The following is a 6,728-nucleotide window of genomic DNA, read 5'->3' as shown; positions in this document are numbered from 1 at the left end:
TTTTAACATAAATGTAATTTATTACATTGAACTGAATTTTCAGCAGCCAGTCTTTGGTGTGGCACGATCATTCAGAAATCATTCTAATATGCTATTTTTGTGCTCAATAAACATTTCTTATTATTTTCTGTTGAAAACAGTTTTTTTGGTAACAATTTTGTTCATTTTGATCAATTTAATGCATCCTTACCAAATAAAAGGTTTAATTTCCCCCCACCCCCACAAAAAAAAACACACTTTTGATACATGTCATGAATCCCCACATAAATATAAGGTAAGCGCTTACAGTAACTACTGGGTACAGTAGCACTTTTTGGAAAATGGCTCTGTGTAACACCTTAGGCACTGGAATCAGTGCATGCACTGTTCTCAAATTAAAGAGTGTTATATTATTCTCTCCTCATCATTAAAGAGATGAAATAGAAGAATCACACCATACTCCACCGTACTCTGAAACCCTATTTAACCCACCCCACCCACTGTCACAAATTCCTGCCTAATGGCATCATTACGGGCCATGTTCACGCCAATCCCCTTGTAATCTAGGGGTATTTCGAGATGAATGTAGCTTCAGAGGACAAGCAGCAAAAGGGTCAAAGAGCTGTTTAGTTAAGCAATGAGCTTTGAAAATGTTAAAAGCATTGAAAGCATCAATATTCCTCCTATCCCGTTTTGAGCGCTGTGGTAAAAGGTCTAACTATAGGGAGCAGATGCGACCAATCAGAGTGAAGAAGGATAAAATGCTCCTTAAAAATGTTAAGGTGATTATAGCTCCAAAGACATCAACAAGTTGTAAGCATGTCAATGTTCATTTACAAAGCAGGCTGTCAAACTATTTGGTAGGTTCAGCCATTTGAAACTGTGACGGGATGTAGAAAGAGCAAGATAAATCTCATACAAAAATAAGGGAACTTTTCTTCATTGACTACAGAAAGACAAAGGGAACTATTTGCTTTGGAAAGCTGACTGATATTCATATCCATCCAGCTGCTATCATCAGGATCTTCAGGAACCTGGAAAATTCAGTCAGAGTAGTAATGGTCTCTTAAGAATACCAATTATGCTTATTCTCTGTCTGAAGTTTATATCATTTGTCACAGCTTTCCTGACAGTTTTAGGATGACAAGAATGAACTTAAGAAGTCTTCCTGTTCGTCTCTACGATTCTCCAGCTCCCTAAAGCCTGTCCAGAAGCCAATATTTGGACAGATTCAAAGCGTGCACAAAATAATATAAACAGTACTAATAAAGAGCAAAAACCTTGAAAATTGTGTGAGAAATATAGTTTCCAAACTCAGCCTGCTCTAAGTAATAGTGTTTCTATGCCCAAAATCACACACATTTAAACACATCCAAGTTCAGGAACTGGATAACAGGGGGTCATATTTACAGGCCTGTGTGTGTGTATTTGAGTATGCATGCATGTGTGTGTGGGAAGTACATCACTGGAGTCTTAGGAAAGCAGTAGCACAGGGAGCCTGTGGCCACACACTGCTCAATTGGCCAACTGCTCTTTAAAAGATCTCTGGACATCTGAAATTCATTGAAGCCTCCACTGACTATTAACCCTTATTCAGTGCCCAAAGGGACTTTCTATTTCCTCTTCCAGGTCGCAGTCGAAGAGTTACCAGAGGATGCATGCATTTATCTACCAGTACAGTCTGAATGAACCAAACCGATTCTCCAAAAAGAACTCAGCTAACCGATTTTATGTTTACTTGGGCTTTATTCCTAAAAAATAAAGTAGGAAAACTCAAAAGGCATTTTTCCTTACTATTCTAAATCATTGCAAATAACTGATGATTAGTTAGATATCAATTTGCTACAGAAATTCTTTGATAAATTTGGTTGAATCTGAAGCCAAATACGCTAAATGATCCAAATTAAAACAAATTGAAATGGATTAAAATCTGTTCACAGTTTGATCTAGTCCTTCCTTTCCTGAGAGCAGGGTTTTTCTTTGATTTATGCAATAAAACACATGAACACTATCCAAAAAGCCAGACGCAGATTGACAATTTCTTGACATGTGTGTTGTCTAAATAATGCATATTCCACTCCTTTGGCTGCATCTCGCATCTGCAAGGCTTCATAAAACGATCTACAATAATGCAAACAAATAGGCGACAGCCCGAATTCAGTACATGATTGCACACATCTGGAACAATCTTGCTTTCCCTCTCCCTCTCTAAGAGTCTTCTGTTGTGTTACAAATCTTTCGGTTTAGTTACAGTGGACAGCGCATTCTGAAGCAATAACCAGATACAGCGTGCATCTTGAAAGAAATTCCTGAGCACCCCAAGGAGTGGATGGAAAATGTATTTGGCATGCTGCGTTTGGACACTTTAGGTCAGAATAAGGTTGGGAACGAAGAAGGGGGAGGCTTAACATCTCTTGAGACGATACTTTCTGTTGAGACTCTCTCTCACTCTTCGAAGGCGTTTGAAGAGTTTAGATGCATAGTTTTTCATCCTTACTACCACAAGAAGTTGCTTACCCTGCAATTTTATCATTTGTATGCCATCATCTTGGTTCAGCTTTTGTAGATTAGAGTAGTGAACTTGCCCTTGTACTTGAACTAATTACAAAGCCAAAACTCCACCGTGTTCAAAGTCTTTGCCCCAAAAAAGTGAGTCTGACATTCAATATTCAGGTCCTCATATCATTATTCAGTATATCAGGTATACATTAGACAAATCTAAATGTATTAAATTTACATGCAACATATTGACACTTAACCTATGTCTACTCAAAAAATACCAAATTATTAGAGTCGTTAGAGTACTCTAACTGTCATGTACAGTCAGTAAAGTACCTTCCATGGAAAAAGGATGCACTAGCAGGCATTCAAATGCTTCCAAGCTTGTTCCGCCTGGATAGACGGAATGATAATGACAGTGAATTCAGCGCACAGAACATCTGGGCACTACAAACAATGCTTTGATATCTCCTGTAGGTGTGAGACACTTCAGCATGAAGCAGCTCTCAGCAAACTAACAGATTTGTCATGTTTCTGGCAACAAGTCCCTCTTTAAGATGAGATACATCTGTAAACATCCTTAAAACAAGATACATTTTCTTAACAAGAAAAGTTGTGTAACAGAGAATATATAGTTAATTTTTCTTAAACCCTTGGCAAAATGTTTTTTTCTTGTTTTAAGAATAAACCAAATTGCATTAGATTTATGCTTAAATCAAGAAAAAACACAACATTTCCTCTGAAATATGTATTAATAATGTAAAGTAAAATCATGGTCTAGTTTGGTGTTAATACTGGAAAACACAGTAGGCTATATGAGTTGTAGTTAAAGGTCATCTAAGGGAAGAAAGGAACATGTTATGCTTATCAAACGAAACATAATGTTCCCCAAAAATGCTAGGAAGGGGAACTTTGTGCAAAAAAATAAATAATTATATTTTAATGCCACCATTAATGTCACAGACTTACTGAAATAGACTTGCGTAGGAACAAGACACCTTTCGTTAAGAAGAATAAACGCTCATTTGCGTTGCTTTATGTACCTGGGTCATGAAAAGGCACCAATGCGAAGTTGTACAGTGGTCTCTGAGGTCTGCTGAGGGATGTTTCCAATATCTTCGATGCTCCTTCAATCACTTGCACTAAATCATCGTACATGGAGCCGGTGACATCAAACACAAACGCCAAGGTGGACGCTCCCTCAGGGATTTCTTCATTTGTGTCCTGGGCTGCTGACAAAACGTTAAGAACTAATATCAGACCCAGAAAAAACGGCGAAGGTCTCATGTCCATCTTGAGATTTTCAACTGCTCCTCGGCAAAAAAAAAAAAAAAACCTAGCCAAGTCAAGTCAAGTGTGTTCATAGAGGTTTCCATGGGCCAATGCGAATAAAGCTAGATTTAAATTAAAAAAGACACGATATTGACGTCAGACCTGACGTTTTATTCTTATCCAAAACAAGATGTGATATGAGTGTGATACATAGGCTACATACCAGTCAACACAGTCAACATGTTTTGAACAGTAAGAAAGATCCAAAGATCAGCATTCATATGAAATAAAAAACATTATACGAATTCTTTAAAAAACATTAAAAATCTTACTGTTCAAAAACTTTTGACTGGTATAGTGTATATATATATATCGAAGTGGTGATGGGCCGCCTGGACCAAAAAAATGCCAGGGACGATTTTTTGTCTCAGTCCAGCCCTGGTCACATACGTCTTGCAACCCTACAGAGAGATAGAGGAGAAAATCTCAAACAAATGTTATTTACATGTAGGAGATATAAATTATGAAGGATAATACATACAGCACATCTCTGAAGAACACTGTATTTGGGGGGAAGGATGATCGATTGGGTGGCAGGACTGGAGGTAGGCTGAGGTGCAGTGGTGGAGGTAACGAATTACAACTACTCACGTCACTGTAATTAAGTAGTTTTTTCGTGTACTTGTACTTTTTTGAGTATATTTTTAAAGCTGTACTTTTACTTGTACTTAAGTACAAATTAAGCAAAATAATCTACTTTGTTACTTTTAAATCATAGTTCGTTACTGAGTACGCCCACAATTTGAATTGATATTCAAACCTTTGTCGGCACTTCAGTAGCCAATAAAGATATCCGATCGTCAAGGGACCAATAAAAGCCCTGATATCTGAAGCGGGAAAAGCCACCGCTGCAGCAGGTGAAGAGCTGATCAGACAGTGAAGGAGCTCAGCGTAATTTATGGACTCAAAGTTTGGAGAAACAAACTTGGTAGTGTTATCATAAATATCTATATTTTGATACCGATACTGAAATATCTGACACTGTTCCCTTACTCATTTTCCACATATCTACCGAATATACACTGATACAAGCTGCGTCTCTCTTTCCTCTCTGACAGTGAGTTTGACACGCATCCGTCTCCTGTCAATTACAGTCTGAATGTCCGCGCAGGATTGCAGGTATTCCGCATAATTTTAATCATTCCCGCGCAAATGTGGCGAGCACTTTATTGTAACATGAGAACACAGTCATGTAATAACAGAAAACTGGATGCGAGATCTCAAATAGGCCTAACTTATACAAATGAACTGCCTGTCCTCTCACTCCGATATTGCTTGTGCGCAGACTGTGTGCAATCGCGATCTCTCCGTGCTTTAAATATAAATTATTTATTTTTGCTCTTGGATTAAATTTTGTCAAAAGTTATCAACCATTGAGAATAGATCCACGCCTGACTGATGAAAATCGTATTGAAAATGAGTAGTCGTCCTGAAAACAAAAATGACCCTACTTACTTTTTTAGTGCACATTACTAGTCTTGTGGTGAACAATTGAACCATGCAAGTCAATGCACTGCAAAAAAAAAAAGGTCTGCCGTTGTAATCTTTAAGCAAAAACTGAAAATTTGCTTCGACTCTGGAATGGCGTTCTGGCTCTGATGATGTCAGTTTGACGGCTTGGCAAATACACAGAATGAGCAAATGTTTAAGATTGAGATTTTTGTAATGGTAATTGATCAATATTTATATGTATGTAAATAAAAGCCTATATTAAAATCTGTTCATCATATAAAGCGAATGTGTATTTTTAGAAGACTTGGATTAAACCAATTTCAAAACTTGAAATAATAAAAAAAATAAATTATTAAAATACCTATCTGGCAGTATACAGTATGTGGTAGTTTTGCCAATGGTATTGAAAATGATTAGTCGTCCTGAAAACAAAAATGACCTTACTTACTTTTTTAGTGCACATTACTAGTCTTGTCGTGAACAATTGAACCATTCAAGTCAACACACTGGAAAAAAAATTGTCTGCCGTCATAATCTTTAATCAAAAACTGAAAATTGGCTTCCACTCTGGAATGGCGTTCTCACTGTGATGACGTCAGTTTGACGGCTTGGGGAGAATCCTCTTGTTAAGTCATGATGTAAGGACTGCTGTTTCCGCGTCCAAGCCTCTACTCATTTCAATTGAGAATACTACAGTAGTAGTATTCGAGCACTATTTAATTAATATTACATATTTAAGAAAATGGTCTGCCGTCGTAATCTTTAATCAAAAACTATAAATTGGCTTCCACTCTGGAATGGCATTCTGGCTCTGATGGTGTCAGTTTGACAGGCTTGGGGAGAATCCTCTTGGTAAGTCATGACGTAAGGACTGCTGTTACCGCGTCCACGCCTCTACTCATTTCACTTGAGAATACTACAGTATCTCAACAGCCATTTAAATAGCTGTTGAGATAGCAGTATTCAAGCACTATTTAATTAATATTACGTATTTAAGCTGAGCATTTAAAAATTTGCTGTGCTCACAGTGTCTCAGACACTAATATTTTAGCTGAATCACTGTCAGGCCATCTGGGATTTCAGTAAGGAGATAAAGGTTAGGGTTATAATTTTTCAGTATTACATGACATTGTGTATATTAGCACAGTTTGTTGTTTTCTTGGGGCGTCTGGCCAGAGCGTTAGGACCCAGAAGCGGTGAAGTGTGATGTCAGAAGTAACAAGCAGATATGGTCCCCACTTTATATTAAGTGGCCTTAACTGCTATGTACTTACATCAAAAATTAAGTACAATGTACTTATTGTGTTCATATTGTATTGCAAAACACTTTTGCTGCTACTGAGACACGGTTGAGGTTAAAGACATATTTCCTTAATGATTCATATTATTACATAGCAGTTAAAGACACTTAAAGGGGTCATATGATGCTGCTAAAAAGAACATTATTTTGTGTATTTGGTGTAATT

The sequence above is a fragment of the Sinocyclocheilus anshuiensis genome, unplaced genomic scaffold, assembly GCF_001515605.1.
Source record: "Sinocyclocheilus anshuiensis isolate Anshui unplaced genomic scaffold, SAMN03320099.WGS_v1.1 scaffold1817, whole genome shotgun sequence".
Classification (NCBI taxonomy): domain Eukaryota; kingdom Metazoa; phylum Chordata; class Actinopteri; order Cypriniformes; family Cyprinidae; genus Sinocyclocheilus; species Sinocyclocheilus anshuiensis.
This window is presented reverse-complemented; position numbering follows the sequence as displayed.